Source organism: Podarcis tiliguerta (assembly GCF_965153285.1).
Source record: "Podarcis tiliguerta genome assembly, chromosome: 7".
Classification (NCBI taxonomy): Eukaryota; Metazoa; Chordata; class Lepidosauria; order Squamata; family Lacertidae; genus Podarcis; species Podarcis tiliguerta.
In genome coordinates this window covers 28,668,123-28,691,626 of record NC_139540.1, presented here as the reverse complement: position 1 = coordinate 28,691,626, position 23,504 = coordinate 28,668,123, and the positions used below count along the sequence as shown (strand labels likewise).

Sequence of the window (23,504 nt, the reverse complement as noted above, 5' to 3'; positions counted from 1 at the left end):
AATGTGCTCAAATGATAACCATATATAAAAGACAATGGAATATTCTATGAATAAGTACTCACAGACAGTAAATCCTCTCTTGGTAAAAGTCATAAAAAGGCATCTGATATTAATATTGATCCTTTATCTGCAAAATCCCGCCCTCCAACACATTTTAACTGTGATTTATTTATTTATTTGTTAAAAGAAAATGGATATTGTGAATTTGCATATCCCGCAAATGCTTAAGAATAAAATATTGCAGCCATTTTTCCTTGATTATAAAACAAAATCCTTATCCTACCTCTCACAGCACCACAATATTAAAACCCAGTCCAAGGGTCCTGATCCAGGTCAGAATCCTAGCATGGATGCAAGGGTTGGTGGATGAGGGTTTTGGGGACATGACAGCTGTGTCCCATTCCAAAGGGTGACAGCTCCTTGGATGTCATGGGCAAGTTGGGTCCTCACACAGCCTAGTTTGCATCACTGAAGCTAGCCTGCTACCCTTTGGTGGAAAGCGTAATGCTGGTGGTCAACAAAATAAGTTTAAAGACTCTCTCAAGACAAATCTTTAAAAATGTAGCATAAACACCAACAACTGGGAAACACTGGCCTGCGAACGCTCCAGTTGGAGAACAGCCTTTACCAAAGATGTCATGGACTTTGAAGACGCTCAAACTCAGGATGAAAGGGAGAAACATGCTAAGAGGAAGGCATGCTTAGCAAACTCTCACCATGATCAACTCCCGCCCAGAAACCTATGTCCCCACTGCGGAAGAATGTGTGGATCCAGAATTGGCCTCCACAGTCACTTACGGACCCACTGTTAAAACATTGTTTACGGAAGACAATCTTACTTGGCTACGAGTGATCGCCAAAGAAGAAGAAGATGTGATGGAGGTTACTGTTCCATTGCCATTGTGGAAGTAAGATTCACCTTAGACAATATCTGACAGCAATTAGAGTGCAGTTTTCACTTTCCCTTGCCTTCCAGCCTTCTCTGGACTTCTCCTTTGCAGCAAACATAATGTTAACTCAATCAGAAACATGTTGAACCTTTGGCAAACACCAGGTTTACTCAGGCAGTAATTTATGGGAGCTCCAGCAAATAAAAGGATTAACTCACTAATTTGCAGAAGCTGGGTGGAAGGAAGGCTCCGCTCAGAGCTGATTGATTTCCCCCCACTCCCCAAGCAAATACCAACAGAGGCAGACCAATCAAAAGATATCAACTGAGCTGTCGGGAATTCTACATAATAGGTTATGGGTTGCCTTAGGATTAATTTTATAAAACATTTATTTTTATATTTCTATCCCGCCTTTCCTCTAAGGAGCTTAAGGTGGTTACATGTCTCTCCCCCTCCTCAATTTATCCTGTGAGGTAGGTTACACTGAGAGATTACTAGCCTAAAAGTCCACTGAGCTCACTATACTATCTGCTGGCAGTGTGAAGGTGTGTATCTTGACTAGGGATGTGTGGAACTGACAGTTTTGGTTTCTGAGTCTCTCATAAAGTCCTCGTGAAAATTCACCAGTATTTCTCCTACACACATTGTTCTATGCAAATATTCCTAATACAGTGGTACCTTCGGTTACATACGCTTCAGGTTACAGACTCCGCTAACCCAGAAATAGTACCTCGGGTTAAGAACTTTGCTTCAGGATGAGAACAGAAACCGTGCTTTGGCGGTGCAGCAGCAGCAGGAGGCCCCATTAGCTAAAGTGGTCTTCAGGTTAAGAACAGTTTCAGGTTAAGAACGGACCTCTGGAACGAATTAAGTACTTAACCCGAGGTACCACTGCACATATGATTTCACAAAGCCCTTAACTTACTTTTATTATTATATGAATTTGTTTTATTATTATTTTTTACACAGCTGGCTGGATGACTCCTTTGCAAAACTCAGAGAAGTGTAAATGTTGGAGGATGGCTGTGGTTTTGTTCCCATATTGTATCAGAAAGTGCAAAGTAGGAAGGTTCATCTTTAAATGCAAACTGAATTGAATTTCTTCTCCATCCCTAGTATTGACACAAACAAGATCCATAACCAGCATTTGATGGCAATTTCTACCCACTGTTATTAAACCACAGTGTTCTGTAATCAAAAGTAATCAGAAGTATGTTGTGTTTGAAAACAGAAACGGCCTTTTTTGCTATTGTCCCTAGTAACCACCAATCCACATAATTTTTGTATTCAGCAAATTCCTTTTAAAAGCCTAGCTGTGCTCATGAAATGCATGCACAATCTGCATACAATGTACATAGCTTTGTTTATTTGGAAGTGTACTGAGTAATGATAGTTTCGGAGTTCTCCTAGTCTTAGCCACTTTGACACCCAGAAGCAATGCTGAATTCAAATGTGCCCCTGAAATTTGAACCTGCTCTGTCCATAATTGTACGTTGACTCTCCAAAGCTTTTTAGTTATAGAACAACTGTTTGCTACGTAGAGAGCGAAGGTGGTGTAGTGGTTAAGAGCGGTAGTCTCGTAATCGGGTGAACTGGGTTCGTGTCTCCGCTCCTCCACATGCAGCTGCTGGGTGACCTTGGGCCAGTCACACTTCTTTGAAGTCTCTCAGCCCCACTCACCTCACAGAGTGTTTGTTGTGGGGGAGGAAGGGAAAGGAGAATGTTAGCCGCTTTGAGACTCCTTAAAGGGAGTGAAAGGCGGGATATCAAATCCAAACTCTTCTTCTTCTTCTCTTCTACGTACCCAAAGGATAAATCTTTTAAGCATTTAATTATAGTTTTTAACACTGTTCTTTGTTAGACTGAGCTGAGAATTGGGCGACAGTTTAAATTTTATTAAAATGTAGAAACATCCATGTCCTTATATATTCATGCTGTAAATGGAAGTTGCAAGAATTTACCGCAAGCACATTAAATCAAATTTCAGAGAGACTTTTGTGGGGTTTGTTTTTAAGGAATTAATTCTATTGAAATTGTCTTCTGCAAATGATGTAAGAGCAATCAACTAATTTAATGGTATATTATCTAACTCTTTTAGAGCACAATCCTGTCCATGCCCACACAGAAATCTTTCCTACTGAGTTCAATGGGACTTAAATGTGTATAGGATTGGAGCACTATCCATTTTCCACATACTGTTATCTGTAATTTGTTAATTAACTGTTCAGACGTAAGGTGAAAAGGGCTCCTTTTTGCTTTCCTTCATGGCATGTCTAGGTGGTGCTTCACACAGAATCAACACACTATTTCTTTGAGAATTATCAGCTGGGCTGATATTTCTTACATAGAGTTTATATTCTAGCTATGGATCTGATAATCTGCATACATTCTGGAGCATACAGGGACTAAACAGGCTTGGGGGTTGAACTGAATAGCCTAGTGTGACTGATCTTTCCTTGGGTTATTCACTTATCATTAGGACGATGCCATCAGTCATATTTACCTTCTTGCAATTTCTCCCATGGCCTAAATTGAGGTCCACACTCAACCAGGTAATCAGCCTTATGTTAAACCCCTTTCCTGTCTCATTGCATATGCTAATCAACTGCATACTATCCCTTGCTTTTTCCTGTAGGACTAATTGCAGTCGTTAACAGGTTTACCATACCCATTGAGTCAATCGCCCATCTCCTACTACCCTCCTGGGAAAAACCTGAAGAAGTGTGCATGCACATGAAAGCTTATACCAAGAACAAACTTAGTTGGTCTCTAAGGTGCTACTGGACAATATATATTGTCCAGTATATATATATATATATATATATATATATATATACACTATATATATATATATATATATATATATATATAGTGGTGCCCCACAAGACGAATGCCTCGCAAGACGGAAAACCCGCTAGATGAAAGGGTTTTCCGTTTTGGAGGTGGTTCACAAAACGAATTTGCTATGGGCTTGCTTCGCAAGACGAAAATGTCTTGTGAGTTCCTGCGGGTTTTCCCCCCCTCCCCCCCTTTTCCCCAAGCCCCTAAGCCGCTTAACAGCTGTTCGCTAAGCCGCTTAACAGCTGATCTAAGCCACTTATCAGCTGATCTAAGCCGCTAATAGCCTTTTAGCAGCTAATCCGCTAATCCCTTAAGCCTTTAATAGCCGCTAATAGCCTTTTAGCAGCTAATCCGCTAATCCCTTAAGCCTTTAATAGCCGCTAATAGCCGCTAAACCGCTAATAGCGCTAATCCACTAATGGGCTTGCTTCGCAAGACGAAAAAAAACCGCAAGACGAAGAGACTCGCGGAACGGATTCTTTTCGTCTTTTGAGGCACCACTGTATATATATATATCTCGACCTTTTCAGAAGTGTGGCTGCTGCTCTACATGAACATAGTTCAAGGGAGCCATTGCAGATTCCACCCTGTGCCGTACACATTAATGTATACATTGTGGCTCTGTGCATACACTGTGTGCATCCATAGGCCTCCCCCCATGATCAGGCACTCTAAAATGAAAGGGCCTCAATCACAGGTAGAGAAGTACGGTAACTAGATATTCTTGTTACAGATGTATGCTGGAATACACAGAGTGAAGGCAGAGACTGCAGCCATAGCATCTTCCCCATCTTATATCCATTCATTGAATGCATGGATCTCCACTCACAGTTTTGACAGGGCCTTACTTTCATCTGATTTTGAGGGTGCAATGAGTAAGAATGATACAGTCTCTACTCCTTGCGCCATTTATTTCAGGGGAGTATTTCAAGCTGTTTGTATTGTGGCTACATGGAATTATATTTTCAGCAAGCATATGGGGACAGTAAGTTATTCCGGCACCCACCGTCTCTTTGAAAAGGATGGGGCTTTGACAGGAAGAGAGTTCCTAAAGGATTTGTGTTCTCTACAGTATTCTTCAAAATAATAATAATAAAAAGAACCAGGCCATGTGTGGTTGACCTTGGCTTCTAATGTTGATTCAGATACTGATTGACTAAGCCACCATTGTGGGGAAAAGTACAGAGCGAGTGGTGATTCAGAATCTCGACCAAGTCTGAGTTTTGTCCTCTCAAATGAATTCTAAATTAATCCCTTGTCACACACTGGGAAATAATTTCAGACAACAGGCATTTCAAATATAGTTATTGAATTGCTGTCAAAATGTATTAAACCATGTACTCAGAGATCTTAGTATGGAATTTGTAGAGAATTTATTTCTTAAACAAGAAATTCCAGTAAGGATGTGTCCACTTTAGTTATAGACTTTCTGTCACCAATAATTAATTCAATGTGGAATTAAAATTTATGGTCCCAACCTAACATCTGTTTCACCTTCTGTTAGATTTTGAAAAATTGTGTGTCCCAGATATTCCTGGGTATGAAATGCATGCAGTTTGACATTTTTAAATGCAAGCTTGACAGTAAAATAAAGTAAATTGGTCTTTAAAATATTCCACCAAATTTTCTCCTTTGCTGAATAATTCATGGCAATACATTTTCCCCACAGCAGCTTGGTCTAGCTGTAAAAGATTAAGCTTAGGCCCCTTGGAATAGTTTCCGCACAGATCTTCAATCTCTATTGCATACTAAACCATGTAACCTAGAAAAAGTCTGATGGTTTATGACCCATATACTTGCTTTCAAATCAATCAAACCGAGTGTTTTCTCTAAGTGTGCAACATCACAAAACAGCCACTGGATACATGCAGCAGCCCCAATACAAGTTTATAACTTCTCCAACTCATGCACCATCTAAAATGGAGGGGCTATAGCTTACTGGGAAGGCACTCACATTGCAAGCAGAAGAGTCCAGATTTCATCCTTGGTATCTCTACACTGAGCTGGGCATGCCACCTGTCTGGAACTCTGGACAGCCACTGCCAATCAGTGTAGCAGTATTGAGCTAGATGGACTAATAGTCTTACTCAGGATACGGCTGCTTTCTATGTTGCCATGATTGCCCATTCTAAAATATATATCACTGAGCCCGGAAAAGGTAAAGAAATGGGCAGGTAGAATGCACTCCTTCCGAGCTGATGACCTTGTCCACTTTAATCAAGACTATGGACCAGATGGATCTGCAACATGCTGCTTTTGACCTAGCCCTTTAAACTGTGAGCCAATTTGTCACCTTAAGTATGGCTTTCAGCACCCTTCATCATAAGGCTGAAATGTGTTAGAGTGTTAATATGAAGAGATCATTTGGAATATTTTTATAGATGGTGTATCTAATGGAATAATATCATTAGTGACTGAAATGAAATTGCTAGCCAGTGCCTAATAGATTTCTATTCTTTGAAGTAAGTCATAGATTTTTAAGATTGCACAGAAAATGGATATAATAACCTTTTCCTATAAAATACTTAAGGGACGCGGGTGGCGCTGTGGGTAAAGGCCTCAGTGCCTAGGGTTTGCCGATCGAAAGGTCGGCGGTTCGAATCCCCGCGGCGGGGTGCGCTCCCGTTGTTCGGTCCCAGCGCCTGCCAACCTAGCAGTTCGAAAGCACTCCCGGGTGCAAGTAGATAAATAGGGACCGCTTACTAGCGGGAAGGTAAACAGCGTTTCCGTGTGCGGCTCTGACTCGCCAGAGCAGCGATGTCACGCTGGCCACGTGACCCAGAAGTGTCTCCGGACAGCGCTGGCCCCCGGCCTCTTGAGTGAGATGGGCGCACAACCCTAGAGTCTGTCAAGACTGGCCCGTACGGGCAGGGGTACCTTTACCTTTACCTTATAAAATACTTATGTCTGTCCTGATCTAACATCTAAACCTCTCTCAACTTGAGGACACCAAGTAATTTGTTCCACAGATGATTCCAAATGCTTTTGTGTTGGGAATTGTGGTATTAAAGCATCAACCTCTTCAGAAGCCCAAAATTAAAAGCACAGTCCTTCAAAAAACATTCCATGTTATGGTTTGTGAAACATAAATATAGACATGAACCATGAATTGCTGGAGAATCATAGCATGATGATTAACCAACTGGTGCAGCAAATGGTGCACAATTATATTCTGGTATGAGATAGCCACCAATAGTCTTTACTCAAATCCTGAAAAGTGATGCCTGTTTGTTAAAGAGTGCAGTGCCACCACTCACTGTTAAAACACTCACCAGGACATCTGAGAGAGGACGCCAGGTCAGGAGTCAGGAGGGGTTGTCTAGACATTCTAGTAGCCAAGGTATGCTGCTGCTGCCCCAGAACATCTGCCGCCTGAGGCAGTTGCTTCACTCTGCACAATGGAAGGGCTGGGCCTGCCTGAAAACAGTTTAATTGGAGAGTGTGTGTGTGTGTGTGTGTGTGTGTGTATGAACTCACTAAAATGACATATTAGCTGTGCTCAGTCTGCCAGGGCAAAATTGGGGACAGAATGCCCTAGTAAGTTGTATGTGTCCATTGTATATATTCTTGGCAATTGTATCAATACAATATTAATAATTACTATGTTGATTTTATATTAATAATGACTACAATGGTAATTATAAAACCTGGTATTCCTAGAGCCTTTTAGGTAAACCTGGCCTTGTTTATTTACTTATAGCCAACCTTTCCCCCAAGGAACTCAATGTGGTATCCATGGTTCTTCCACCTCCCCATTTTATCATCACCAAAAAAATCCAACTCCTGAGAGGTAGGTTACACTGAGATACAGGCATAAGGTCAGCCAGTGAGTTTCATGGCTGAGTGGAGTTTTCAGTCCTGACCTCCTAGGCAGTCTGACACTCAGCCTGACACTACTACATCACACTCCCCTCCCCCAATCAGTCTACAGATGTAAATATATAAGTATAAAATTTTGCTAGTACAGAAACAAAATTCATGTGCACCAGACAGAATGCTGTCACCAGAATTACCGGGCACTCTGAGATTAGGTTTCCTAAATATTATGCTGTGCACCATCATTTCCATGGAAGAGAAAGAAGAATTTTTTAAAAGTCTTGTTCAATAAGTATCTGATTATATGAGGATTAAACAGCTTCCTAGTCAGCCCTGCACCTGAGAGAATACTTCTTTTGAGCTTGGCAATTCTATACTCTAGTCAGGAATTTGTTCCAGCGCTTTTCTTTTCACTGCACAGTAGGACATAATGGCTCTTCAAAAGAAAGAATTTTTATGGCATCCAACTTGCTGAAAATTGTTCCCTTGTACAACTTTCCTTTTAAGGGACATTGAATGTCATTGCTCAAGAAGTCAGAAAAGCCAAGGCATTTCTTTCTACATGGATTGCAGCATGTAATTTTAAGGATGCCTATTTGATTACCAAGGCTTTAATGTTTAATTAACATGACTTCTGAGATGTGTAAAAAGATCTAGGCCTTTAACAATGTGGAAAACCTGGATTCCTCTGACCACTTTTGCCTCTTGCTCCACCCACCATGGGTATTTATTTTTTATTTATTTCGCAAAATTGATATACCATTTTATTGTAGGGGGGAAAACTCCAAGTGGTTTACAAAATGAAAACAAAACAACATTATCATTTTTTAAAATTACAACCATAAGTTAAAACACACAGAAAGTTAAAACCACAATAGAATAGGCTAAAACAAATTAAAACTCATGCAAACTTTCTAAACATCTGGATAGGGTTGTCTAAATAAGAATATCTTCAGCACACATCAAAATGAATGCAGTGAAGGCCTGGTATCAACAGGCGAGGGGTTGCATAGTTTCGCTGCTGCCACAAGGATATACAGTCCCTGGAAGGTTTCTCACAAGAGAAACCTTGGGCTGGTAAGGCTCGCTACTGCTCCTTTAAACGCTACAAACAGCCCTGCTCACATTTTAGAACATCTTACATGGCGTGCAATTATTCCTGCCGCTTTGCTGAAGACAATCTGAGTCCAGAGCGTTGAACTTCTGCAATTGTTGCAGAATGCACACTCACCTGAACGCAGCGGATGGATTGATACAAGGAGAGAAGATCTTCATCTGTAGCATGCAACAATTCTGAGACTCAGTTCTACAGGAGTCTTTATCCCACTGCTCACTTGTTAAGGAAGAAACCCTTTGAAACATTATGGAATGGTATGGAGAGATTTACAGTCCCAAAATGATTACATTGCAGCTTGTCCTTGAAATAATCATTTGAACTGGACAGAACAGTTACATAAGACAGGTGGGAAGTGGAACAGTGGCAGTCCAGATAAACAGCAGAGACAGGAAGAAAGAAGCGAACAAGTTTAGCTAATTACTACTCCGCCTTTTCAGCAGTGCTGAGAAAATAATAACCTAGTCGAAGCCAGTTGCCTTGAAAAAACTAAGCTTTCAGGGTGAAATCCTATTCATGCCCTTCCCTTCGCAGAGGGGCTTCTGATTCAGTCGAAGCATCTGCTAATGCAGGAGGAAGCAATGCAAATTTCTGTTCAGTTCTGTTGTGGAGCTGAATTTTTTTGGAAGCTCTGCAATGTGAAGGGTATTTGCCCTTCCCCCCAAAAACCTAGAATAGAATCATAGAATCATAGAGTTGGAAGAGACCACAAGGGCCATCGAGTCCAACCCCCTGCCAAGCAGGAACCACCATCAGACCACACCTGACATATGGTTGTCAAGCCTCTGCTTAAAGACCTCCAAAGAAGGAGACTCCACCACACTCCTTGGTAGCAAATTCCACTGTCAAACAGCTCTTACTGTCAGGAAGTTCTTCCTAATGTTTAGGTGGAATCTTCTTTCTTGTAGTTTGGATCCATTGCTCCGTGTCCGCTTCTCTGGAGCAGCAGAAAACAGAAAACCTTTACCTCTCCAATACATTACAGCTTTATTTTAGATTTCAGCAAATAAGTTTGGAACTGAAGCAGCATAACTTGTTTTGATGATCTATCCTTTCCGGTGAAATCCTTCCAAGAAATCACACTAAAATCTATTCTGAACTGATATTGACAGAGGAAAAAGCTTTTTATTATATTGTAGCACTTTACTTTCAGCATCCAATAAGGGATGCCTGTAATTGCCAACACGCTAAACTGTTTTCTCAAAAACAGTTATTTTAATAGTGGGTGTTTGAAGATGACACATAAAAAAAAAAACACAATTATTACCCCAGCTCTCAGAAGGCATGCATAAACCGTACCTTGTCAGCCAGACTGACAGAATGAACTCCATAGAGTACAATTCAAGAACATAAATCTGTTTTTGTAACTTGGAATTATGGAATTATGATTGCAGAGCAGACTCTAGCTGCAACCACTCTATTTCAAGATTGCATGAGTCCTATTAACACTGCAGGCTGCAAATGAAGATTCCAATTTCCTTATAGGTTCGCAGTTTCCTTCTTCAGCAACAGCTTCAGATGATCTCTAAAGGAATAGCAAAGGATACAATCCATGGATTATGCTCATTTATTTTAGCAGATGCTGCTATGCAAAGGTCCAGAGCAAACATGGCAACAGTAAAAGCTGCCAAAATCAGCGAGAAATAGTGTTTTGCTGTCAATCTTCCTATGGGGCTTTCTGTACAGGGACGTACAGAAAGCAGCAGGAAGCAGCAGGAGGACAACGATGCCATCTTTAGCAGATGCAAATGCTTGGGAGGAAAGCTGCACGCCCGCCTGCCATATAGTTGGTGGGGCACAGCTGGCGGGCGGGCAGGGAAAGGGGAGGCTGCCAGCAAAGCCGCACAGCTCCCCCACTCGCTAGGGTGCCCCTGAGAGGCCGGCGCCCTGGCGCAACAAACCACTAAGACCAATGGTAAAGATGGCTCTGTTTCTGTACTTACCATTTGGACTGGTATAGTTGGTTTCCCCACAAATATTTTGGCATGCTGCCACATAACATGGTCATTATTCAGTTAGTATTATGGAAGAATCTACCAACCCATCCCACTGCCCCAGTTCTTCTTCTACCACAAAAAGCTGACTTTTGTCAGCTGGATCTGAAAGATCCAGAATGGTTCCTCAATATCTGTGTGACATGTGTACAAGCGTTGGTTTCCATCAGTTTTCATGTAGAGGGTGTTTTATTTGGTAGTTGTGGTTGGGGAGGCATTTGCTTCATGTCAGTTCCCTCTGATCGTGTGAGTTGTCGGTTTGGGAACTCAGCGCAGCGTCAAAGATTAAAGCAAAAGTCAGTGATGTTCAGAGAACCAACAGCCACAGAGATGGTGACTCAGAACAGGTGTTCTGGAGATTAAGTCTCATCATTGTTGTGAGTTGTCTCACGATTGGGGTAATTTGTCAGTGAGGATAACATCTCCCTGGAAAATTAATGAATGAATCAATTATCTCAGCATTGCCAGAGATGTAGTCATTCATGTCTATGACTGTTTGGATGGCCTGGCCAACTTCTGGAACAGGAAGGTAACCTTGGATATTAAATGGTCACTCCTAGGAACAGTATCATACTATTTCATAAACCGTTCTTTGGTTGGGTCTGCAGGCTGGTGTTTCCTGGCTGAGAGCTGTTGTTCTGGAGCACACAGTTTACCAAATCCAGATGTGTCAAGTATTTGCTGTCGGTACGGCAATGTTTATGTTGGTGGGTGCCTTAGCATAGCATAAAGGTCCACAGATCAGGAGGTCAATGTATTTATCTACTATAATGCTGCTCTCTTAAATAAATGGGCTGAGTTAAATAAATGTCCTGCCCACTGTAACATGGGTATAATTCAAAATGTTGTGTGAATGGGGATTATTCCATGTGCGTCCTAAATATACTTCTATGTGATCATCCTCTTAGCCCTATATTAACCATTTTCATAATTTAGAATAATCTAAAATGCATAATTAATAAGTCCAGAACTATGATTAGTATCTAATGTGGAACCATTTTTCTTCCACCAAACATCTTCATACATATTAAACAGAAGGAATGTGCAATGAAATACGATCAGAAAATAACAAGGAATAGGACACTTAGCTGCAGTAATATATCACTAGCATTAATTTTCCCCATAAAAAGAGACTCTTGCTTTTGATTTGATATTTTTTAAATACATAATTCTGTAGAAGGGATTTAAGTATGATACTTTGTTTTTAATGGAAGCAGGGTGGTTTTACAATTAATCAATTGCTCTTGCTTAAAAGCTATAGCCTGTGAAATAATAGTATATTTGAAACAATGAAATGTTTTTTAAAAACAAAACCTTCATCTCCACCATGACCAAACCCTCACTAAGTTCATAATGGTATTTAATAGAGGACAAGGGTGTAGGGAACCACCAGAATTGCCCCATTAGACCATCACAGAGATTTGGGTGGCGCGCAAGGAGTAAGATAAAACAGTAGAATTAAAATACAAATACATGATCACATGTTTGGAGGGTGGTAGTGAGGGGATCAAGGAACCCTATTATTAATCCAGTCACAAATTATCAATATAGGTAAGCACACTAAAAACTGTACAGTGGAGATTAGCATTCATATTATTGAACATGAGGACATCTGGATGAAACGAAAAGGATGGTTTATTCCATGTAGATGTTAATGAGCAGCACATTTTTGCATCGCCCATAATTAACTCAATTTTAATGTGTCTGAACATATCTTTTATTCTGCAAAGTCTTCCTGATTCCAGCGAGAAGGGTATTGCTGCAGGTGGGAATTAACCTTCCCTTCATTTTACTTTTCTTCCTCAGATTTTTTTTAGATCAAAGTCAAAGGTACCTTTGAACAATATAGCAGCAATAGGCAAATAGATCAAACACACTCAAAGGATATGTTTCTGTTAAATTTTATTTTAGTTATGAAATTTAATAACCTCCCTGTCAAGTTCCATTTGGACTTCTCAAGATGGCTTCCAGTTCTGGAATAAAACAAAGAGCAGCGAAAACATCAATTATCTGCAGATTGCATTGCAGTCTTAAAATAGCAGGAAATGGCGGGGAAAAGGAATAGGGGATTGGCAACAATACTAAAAGCAGATGGAAATGGAGGTTTGCTTTCTTGATTGTTTGTTTGTGATTTATTGTTTGTGATTTATGCCCCACTTTTCCTCCAAAAACCCGGAGACAGCATAAATACTGCACCACATTTTATCCTCATACCATTCCTGAGAGGTAGGTTAAGCTGAGAATGAGTGACATATCAGTTATCTCAGATCAGGACATGTTAGGTATACATTGGGATTAACATTGACATAAAAGCAGCTTGTGGTGCCAAGAAGAACCTTCACTTGAGACCAATTAGAGACCCATGTGTAAGAGTGCTATCAAAGTAAGACCATACCTTTCATGGTTGTCAAGGTGTTTTAATATGAAAAATAATGGTTCAGCAAGGAAGGGAAAGAGGTTACCTGTGCTCTACACAAGACTCCATGGATTTCAGAGTGTCCAGTAGTGACATAGCTATGAAACTGAGTAGGCCACATAAGGAGAAGACAATAAGCATGGCAAAGCACATTCATTACAAAGTGAAAGTCTTTATTGCTAGCTGTCAAAGTGGAATTTTTGTCTCCAAAATGGTTTCTGCATAGTCTGAAATACTTATCATACTCAACACAGTTGCAACTTTGATAGCATCTGTAGTTCTTATGTGAAACTTCAAACAAGTTAAATAAAAAAATTGCCAGTCAGGAAATAATAATAATAATAATAATAATAATAATAATAATAATAATAATAATAATAATACCTTGCAGCCCCAGCCACTCTGGGTGGCTTCCAACAAATTAAAATGTCAAACACAGTAAAACGTCAAACATTATAGATATATATAGAAACCAACAGCTGTATCAGTTAGGTAATGGCTCACACTAGCTATTCTCACTTCCTGCAGTGTCAAACTGAATCCAATTTGAAAATAAAAGGCAATAACTTGCAGGAAACTCTATTCTTTGACTTTTGGGGGGTATTATTGTAATTCCAAATATTTATCACATGAAGGGATCTGAATTGATTTTAGTGTGTGGCTAGTGAGCTGTGAACTACTGAAGATAATACATTTTATTAAAGAACACCAATATGACAGGTCACATTCTGAACTCATTTGCATTACTGTAACTCTAGTAGATGTTTGGAAAAGTCAAACTGCATCCCCCCCATCAAACCACCTCTCCCCATTCATGTTCTAATGCTTCCCCCCCCCCAAGGGTGTCCCCTGTAGACCCACACTGAATGGCCCATGATCCATGGGTTCTGTGGACAATATGGCCAAACATGAGCCCCAGTTGCTAACTAGATAAACATGAGTGCAGTAACTCTGGACTTCGTAGGGCCTTCTCCAGATAATGCAGCCCTGAAATCCACACCAGATATCAGAATGAGAAGAAGTGTTTCTACCATCCATGCCTTTTTCCAGGTTGGGATTTTCTTCCAAGATCACTGTTGCCAGCACTCTAAGTTCAATCCAGTCAGGTCCCAGTGGGCTTGGTGGTATGACGGCAGTGTCTCCTCCACTTCAGTGCCCTGTAGCACCCCTGTTGCCCCTTTTTTCACAGTTATGACACTTAGGCAGGGCCAAATCCAGAGATCCTCTTATTGGTCCATTTAAAGGACACCCTAAGTTCTCCCCTAATGAGTTAGTTCCGTGTCTGCAGCTACTTCAAAAAGCCGAGGATAGAAGAATCTTTCTATGTTTCCATTCCTTTCATTGGCTCAACTAAATAATCCTTTAAATAAATGACTATAATAGAATCAAATACAATTCACAGGTACACAGTAGCAAAAACCTACCTCATCCATTATATCTATTATTACTCATTATGCATATTTATTCTGATTTATTCTGACAGTTCAATTTGGCCCGCACTAATCCATAGATCTTTGATGAATAGTCATTATATAAAAAGGAGAAGGATTGCACATGAGCACCACACAGCCACCAATCAATTTAATCCCACATAAGGACACTCTAAAAAAATATCTACAGTATCATTTGACATTTGTTTGGAGCTATTCATAGAAAGCATTCTTCTCTTCCCTTTATCAAGACCTCCAGGTTTGGATTTACTGTCTGCAAGAATAATCCTTCTGTACCTCCTGTAATGCTGGAGCTTATGTATTTAGCCTCTGATCTGTTTGCAGTAATTTGAAAGATATAGAATGGGGTATGCAGTGGAAGAGAGGAAATAAATGCTCTGCTTGTGTATAGAACTATAAGCAAAGATCCTCTCAGTATGTATAACTTACTATCAGAAGGCAGACATTGAAACAATCTAGCTTTCAATAATTTTAGGAACAGCCAGAAGAAATATACAGACAATTGTATGACTACTAAAAGGCCAGACTTTATTATTATAACCTCTATAGGCAATTCTCTTTGAAAGAGCTCAGAGCACCTTACCTATGATTCACAGGCAGCCTCCCATTCAGGCAGCGCTCAGAGCTAAACCTCTTTAGGTGAGGTAGCATAACTACATAATATGCTTCCAGACTTTTTGGGGGTTGGGATGGTGGTGGTCAACTAGAAAATTTAGCCAATATGGGAAAACATTTTATATATATATATATATATATATATTCATGAAATCACATCAAAATTAGAGATGAAAGAATTTATCCTGTTCCATTCTTTCATAGCAGCCGTGGGGAACCTTCGCTCCTCCAGATGTTGCTGAGATGCTGGGACTGGTAAGAGTTGTAGTTCAGCAACATCTGGAGGGCCAAAGGTTCGAAGAATCATAGAATTGTTAAGTTGGAAGCGACCTCCCGGGTCATCTAGTCCAACCCCCTGCAGTGCCTAGATTCTCCATAGCTACTGTATTGTTTCTCTGATTTGCTCTGCTCTGCATTCCAGTCCTCCTTAATTCTAATTGGACTTGAATTAGACCACACACAGCTGGGTGGACTTCCCTTGGGAGAGTATTTCCAAAGTGAGTGGGGTCTTGTAGAAGAAGAGTAGAAGAGTTTGGATTTGATATCCCGCCTTTCACTCCCTTTTAAGGAGTCTCAAAGCGGCTAACATTCTCCTTTCCCTTCCTCCCCCACAACAAACACTCTGTGAGGTGAGTGGGGCTGAGAGACTTCAAAGAAGTTTGACTGGCCCAAGGTCACCCAGCAGCTGCATGTGGAGGAGTGGAGATGCAAACCCGGTTCCCCAGATTATGAGACTACTGCTCTTAACCACTACACCACACTGGCTCTCCACACTTGTGACTGAGAAAGTTTTCTTCATAGGACCCACCTGCCTTACCTTAGAAATGAATGTAGTCTACTGTACAGTTGTAGGAGTCGTTATGTGTTGCCCCACTCACTATTGCTCTAGCACTGCCCACACTTGGTTTCTATGAATGAATACAACCATTGGCTGGAAAAGTTTCTCCACCTCTGCATTAGTAGTGGCGCCCACAGAAGGTCCTCTACTGAAGGTCTAAACATACAGGTGGGCACATATTGTGACAGGTGGTCCTATCATTTTTCTCAGCCAGAGAGGTTTTATGAATCAAAACCAGCAGTTGGAATTGGGTCTGGCAACTAGCAAAGCACCAGGGTATATAACAAAAATGGATTAACTTCTTAAGCACCAAGTCTGAGAGGTCAATTGTTTTCATCACAAATATATTACTCACATGGCCATGTATTCTTGAAGGACACTTGATTTCATTTCTAGGTTGATCCATAAATCTGTAGTTTAGTTAAGCTTTTTCTTCTTTTTCTTGTACTCTTAGAGCATTTAAAGGTCTCCCACTTTCAGCTGTGTGATTGCTATCAATTTTTGTAGAAGAAAGAAATTGTATTTAAAAAGTAGGGTAGGTGGAAAACCTCAGCTGATACTGAAAATAAAAGATTTTATCAGCTTAACTTTGTCCCTGAAACCTGTCCTCTGTTACACAAACAAAACAATAGTTAATTTCTGTATCCAGTTCTTCATAATACATAAAGGATGTGTGTGTGTGTGTGTGTGTGTGTGTGTGTATGTAAATTTTGAGTATGCCACTGAAAATTCTTTGGTGCAAATATAAAAAAACACTTCAGGATCTGACTCATTTTAAATAATGGATTCATATAGGTCAATTATGAACCAAACATTGAGTATACTATTATTTATCATATCTAAGAAACTGGTCCATGGGGCCATGAAGAGTTGGACACGACTAAACGACTAAACAACAACAACAAGAAGAAGAAACTGAAGGAATACTTAGCTTGAGAATGTTGAAATCAAGACATTTGTTTTTCTGCACATAAAGGTAAAGGTAAAGGGACTCCTAACTATTAAGTCCAGTCGCAGAGGACTCTGGGGTTGCGGTGCTCATCTCGCATTACTGGCCAAGGGAGCCAGCGTACATCTTCCGGGTCATGTGGCCAGCATGACTAAGCTACTTCTGGCGAACCAGAACAGCACATGGAAACGCCGTTTACCTTCCCGCCTGAGCGGTACCTATTTATCTATTTGCACTTTGTGCTTTCAAACTGCTAGGTTGGCAGGAGCAGAGACTGAGCAACAAGAGCTCACCCCGTCACAGGGATTCGAACCGCTGACCTTCTGATCGGCAAGCCCTAGGCTCTGTGGTTTAACCCACAGCGCCGCCACCTGTGCTTAACATACCACAAATGTAATATTCATTACATATTGCCATGAGTCCTATGGAGATGTCTTGGAGAGGGCTGAAGGATGTGAATCTGGGACTCAAGGGGAACTTTGACCCAGGAGAGGGTCCCAGCAGCTTGGGAGGTGGAGATCTGGATTCAGGGGAAGTTCTGAGTGGGCTGACAGGAGAGCAGGATGGTCCTGTGACATCAGAAACCCCATGCACTATGTCACAGGCCATTGAGCTGACCCTGGCACATTGCCTATCAGTGAAGAGCCTTCCTCTTCTGGGGAGGGGCTCAGGAATAAGTCTGACAGCAAACTGACTTCATGGACTTTGCCTCCATCTGCAAGGACATGGAGGCAGCAGCAGTGGAACAAGCAAAGTATGAGCACCCAACCTTTACGGAGAAGTTCCTGTTTGCTTGCCCAGTCCCAAGGTTCAGGGTCTCAACTCTGTTCTTTAAAAGGAGAGTACAGGAGGCATGTAAAGTGTTGGAGCAATGCCTTAGCTAATCCTAATGTTGTAGTAGCCTGCCATGCTTCTTCAACCCATGTTCGGCTGCTGTACTGACATCCTAAATAAAAAATTCAAATCTTCCAATAGTGGTAGTGATTTGAGTTCTGAGGAGGAGAACCAAGACATATATTTTGTACTGTGGATTACTACTGTGTTATAAATTTAATTTATCTACAAACAAGAAATAACAAACTTATCAGAAACCAATTTGATTTGATTTGTATATATTATATCTTTGCAGAAGGGGGGGGGAACCATTTCCCCCCATTTTTTAAAATTAAAAGATAGGTTTCTTGCATCTCAAAGATAACAGAACCACATATCCATTGGTTTGGGTGTTTATTTTCCCTTCTTACTATTCTCTGTGTAACAGTCACCATTAATTCATGAAGTGTTTCTGGTGCCTCATCACTGACTTCCATGGGTCTATACCCAACTATATGCAAAGTGGATATACTACAATACCCAAGATACAGTAGAAACACTGGCACAGGGTTCCCCAATGTGGTGTCAGCAGCGGAGCAATCCGATCAGGCGTTTGGGGTGGAGGGGGTGCCCTGCACCCAGGGACAGGACCAGCCGGGGCAGGACACTTGGCGGGTCCTCCGAGGAGCTTGCCTGCCTCCTCCCACTCAGCCGCCCTATAGCTGGGGTGGGGGGAGACAGAGGGCGGACTGTTTGAGCAGTGTGGAGCTTTCAGGCGCCCAAGCCACCGCGTCACTCCCAGGAGAGATGCGTGGCTCAGGCGCACTGCAGGCCCCACAATGAGTGCCGCCCAGCATTTTGTCACCCCCCCCTCAGTGGTAACACCCGGGACGGCCTGCTCCCACCGCACCCCCTTCCTCCGTCCCTGTGTGGTGTCCTTCAGTTGCTGTTGAACCAACACTTCCATAATTTCTGACCATTGGTTGTACTGACTGGGGGCGCTTAGAGTTTAGTCCGTCAACATCTGAATGACACCACATTGTGTGCTACTGAGACAGCAATCAGGCACCACTGGACATTCTCAAAATGTTCTGGAAAGCTCAGACTGAAGTGCTCATATGAGTTTATGCATTTTTAATAATTAGCCTTTTCTGTGGAATAGGGAGGAAGCTGCTACCATTTCTCTGACTCACAACCTCTGGAATTTGCTGGATCTTGGAATATGAGCATATACAACGCTCTGATTAGAGGGGAAGGCAAAGAAGGGACCAAGTTTTGTAATGCCCACTTCAGCTATTCAGGCAGTAGAGTATTGCCTGGCTAAAATTAATGTGTGATCAGGTGCTGCGACTTATAGACTCATTGTGGGATTCCCTGTCCTATGAATCCATTTGTGCATTGTTTAAGATTTGTACTCCACCTTTTAGCCAGCAATCCTCCAAGAATAGCTTATGTAAGATCAATAAGAACAATTTATAACTGAAATGGTGACTGTGGGCTTTCCAGAGATTTTGGTGATGCCAGCTGCTGCTGCTGTTTTTTCCCCCAGCCGGGTCTTATAGTCTTTACCCATTATACTCCCCCCCCCCCATAATTTCAGCACCTGGGTGAAGAAAACTATTTCTGCTGATTACACCCAATGTTGGACGGCACATGGTGAGTACTAAAATATGCATGCAACTATTTTTGCAGTCTGCATGCAATTTCTTGTTGACGAGCTGACAACAATGTGCAGACCTGGGGACCAATTAGCTTTCTCAAGAAAGCTGCAGCTTTCATTTGAGAGGCATTCAGCTCTTTTGCTAAATCATAAATTAAGATGATTAGGAAATCTCAAGTACTTTTGTTTTGTGGCAGGCAGTGTAATCGATGGCAGTGGCAGTTGCGCAAGCATGGGCAAACCAGGGTGGAGGGGTGAAAATTTGTTTCCCAAGCAGCCGGGAATGCCATCATCTACCTCAGGATGTTGGGACTGCCTGCAATTTTAAATTTTGAATGAGCCCATTGTGGTGAGCTAAGGGGCAGGGGCTTCAGAGACTGATCTTAGTGAAACCTACCTTTGCCTGGCTTCACTCAGGCCCACCTACAACTTATTTAATCTGGCTACGCTTGCACTTAGCAGTGTGGTCGGCATCAGACATCTCATCCTGCAGATACTTGGTCGCTGAATTTGGGGCCGGGAGAAATTTGCCTGCAGACAAATTGGGCTTCTCTGGAGGTTTTGCCTGCCCCACAGCAACTGCCACAACTTGGGAAAAGGCACTGGGTTGGATCCTTAGCCTAAATAACCCCGTCCTCCGGTAAAGGGGTCCAGGGGGAAGAATTCTATCCAAATGCTCAGATGGGGGGTTAATGAGCTATAGGTAAAGGGTAAAGGGGCCCCTGACCATTAGGTCCAGTCATGACCGACTCTGGGGTTGCGGCGCTCATCTTGCTTTATTGGCCGAGGGAGCTGGCGTACAGCTTCCGGGTCATGTGGCCAGCATGACTAAGCCGCTTCTGGCGAACCAGAGCAGTGCATGGAAACACTGTTTACCTTCCCGCCAGAGCGGTACCTATTTATCTACTTGCACTTTGACGTGCTTTTGAGCTGCTAGGTTGGCAGGAGCTGGGACCGAGCAACAGGAGCTCACCCTGTCGCGGGGATTTGAACCGCTGACATTCTGATCAGCAAGTTCTTGGCTCTGTGGTTTATCCCACAGCGCCACCCGCATTCCTCAATTGGCATCCTGAATGGATTGCCCATATTTGATGTGCATCATAGGGTGATTCTTAACCCAGGTTTGATCCTGAAAATAACCACCCAGCAATTGGGTTGGTTGATTTAGGATACATACTCAATGGCTATGTCAAAGCCTACTGACACCTGTAATCAGTAAAGTTGTGGCCATTCTGCTCAGAAAATGTAATCATGACTTTCTTTGCTGCTCCCAGCCCCCAGTGGCTTTGGGTTCGCTGTGCCTGGGCCTGCAAAATATTCTCCCTCTAACTACCGGTATAAAGTCGAATGAGTTATGTTTTAGAATTATAAATAACCATCAAATGCATATCCATGCATAATTTGGAAACCATTTTGGAGGGCAGCATGGGGAGAATCAATGTTTACATTTATTTTATTTTTTTTAAAAAAAAACTTGCAGAAGGTATTTGTATCATGTGATTGACTTGAATCTATTTAACTATTAATAGAAAGAAATTCATTTTAAAGATAATATTATTTTATGTTTCAGGAAGCCGTGGGTATGTGGATATTGAGGGGGAGAAGTTTGATTCAGTTCACATTTTGAGGCAAATGTACCTAATTTGCCCTTTTCAAAATAATACACAAACCAAATCAACACAAGAATTCTTTGTGATCCATACTACTATGAATTTTGCAATGGCAAGAGGGAATTATTGTACCAGCCAAGTGATGCTGGTAGAAGAATGCAGTGCACACACATGAGCAAGGAATCCTGACTCTACACGTAAATGCCAGTACTTGCATAAGACCACTTCACACAGATGCTGAATATGCAGCCAGAATGTAGTGTGGATGTGTCCATCCTATGGGTAGCAGTAGACACACATGGTCACTATCCCACAACCCCCATGTTCAAGGAATTTTGGGCACTGTAGTTTATCCCTACAGAGTTATAACTTTCAGCAGCCCTTATCCAACTACAGTGCTCAGAATTATTTGCGGGAAAGAAGGTGCTTTGAATGTGCTTTAAAGTTCTGGTGTGTAAACCGCCTGCCCCTCTGACCACTAGGCTACACTGTCTCCCTCATTTACAAAGTGTATGCTGTTCCATGGAACCACGGCTGCTTCCTCAGCTATCCGCACACCCTGATGTGTGCAAATAATACTCACAAAATCCTTTATAGTGCTGGAATAAACAAGCCACTATTTGCTAGTTACACATATTCTTATTCCTAAAATAAAATACATAGAAAGCACAATAATTGTTAATGAGTCCCTAGGCATTTTGGTGATGGTGTGATTGTCTGGAGAGTTCGCTTAGGTCCCTGTCCTGTTTCTTAGAAGCTAATATGGATGGCTTCCTTATTAAGACCCATCTAATGCAAACGAATCCCACAACAGTACAATAAATGAAGCTGTGATGCTCGTGCCTTTCTTGTTAAAAATATGGCTATTAATAATTGTGTACGAAAGCTGCATCCTGGGTAGAATAATAATGCTATTAATGTTGCCGAAGAGTCCTTGTGCCAGGGAAAGCGCAGATAAAGGCTGTCAGTGTTGGCAGATGGAACATTATTATATGCAGCAATGGGTTTATCTTAGCTGCCTGTTTCATCTTGTGGCATTTCAATAATGTGCTACCAAGAGAAAGCTTTGCTATGCATATCTTCACGCAGACATGTTCATAATATCCAGAGCAGTGAGTCTTCAGTCTGCTGACTCTCTCTTGTTTCAGCTGATATTTTGAAGCGTGAGTTATTAGGCAGGCCCAAATGGGGGCAAACTACAAAAGACAATATTTCCATACCCATCTTTTCAGCTTGCCTGATCATGGCACATTACAGAACCATTAGCTATGAAGACACAAAAGCACTTTCAACCTGAGAGGGTTGCCATTGATATCATCCAGCTAACAGGATTCGGTTCTCAGCTGCATAGCCAAAGAGACTTGGAGCAATTGTGATGCAAATGCTCTTGCTATGAAAGGGGGAGAAGAAGATGGAGCCATAATAGGAAATAATAATGCATTGATTCCAGAGAGAAGATTATTGTTTGTATTAATTTAATCATCACTTGCCCAAATGCCGTAGGAAGTTAATTATTTAAATGTGAACTTTAAAGTGGTAATTTATCCTTTTGCTGCTGCCAAATTCATGACCAAAAACAAAAAACCCTTCATGCAACAAAGTAAATACACAGAAAAAGAGGATGTGATAAGAAAGTCATTATCTTAACTGACCCATGCTTCATATATTTAGGACCACAAATAAATGAATAAAACAAATGATGCTTTCATATCCCAGTCTCCTTCCACTCCAAACTAGACAAGCAACTGAGCAGTTCACTGAATGTGCTTGCTCCATATTTTATTCATCGTTCAGTTGCCAGTGAATGCAGGGAAACGAAAGACATGAATTAGTCCCATCTGGGATTCACCCAAATCCATCTTTTTTACATGTGCAATGAGCAAGTGTCCCAGAGTAAAATGAGAACCACTTTTGTGGCCGATTGCCATTAGGAGTTGTAGTTAGAGTGGCATAGTAAATGCACTGAATCGGAGTGCAGATTTTGGTGGATTCTAATTCTCAGCCTGTTGCCTTTGTCCATGGAGTTTTCTTGGCAGGGATACTGGAGTGGCTTGCCGGTTCCTGCTCCAGGTGAAGACAGGAGTGCCTGGCGTGCTCTGGTCCATGGGGTCACGGAGAGTCGGACATGACTAAATGACTAAACAACAACAACAACAATTCTCAGCAGAGAAAGGTAGAATTATTCCAGTTTCAGACCACAAAATGTTTCAACACCTAAAATAATAACTTGGCATTAAATAGTAGTGACATTCTTCTCATTTGAAGGCAGACTGGTGGGTGAAATATTATCCATCCCATTTGTGGTTAGAAAATTAGGGGAAGTAGCACTTTTCTAAATATTCCTGGGGGCGAGGGCAGGGAAGCCACAAAATTATCCAGGAATAGCAGTCAAGCTCTTTGCTTGCTTCAGAAATATGACAACATATTGTGTTAAATCCACAGTTCTGCTCAAAATTCCCTACGCGCCATATGCATGAAGAACCCTGGCCACAATGGA

The 23,504-nt window shown here is 41.6% G+C and overlaps 1 long non-coding RNA gene across 1 annotated transcript in view; it reads right to left on the bottom strand.

Moving 5' to 3' along the window:
* Positions 1–2,568: 2,568 nt before the first annotated feature.
* The window catches only part of LOC310682580, a 49,914-nt gene continuing 28,978 nt past the window's right edge, over positions 2,569–23,504 (bottom strand). The window contains exon 3 of the long non-coding RNA XR_014514018.1: positions 2,569–2,681. This is a non-coding gene — a long non-coding RNA (uncharacterized lncRNA). The remainder of the gene's footprint in view (positions 2,682–23,504) is intronic.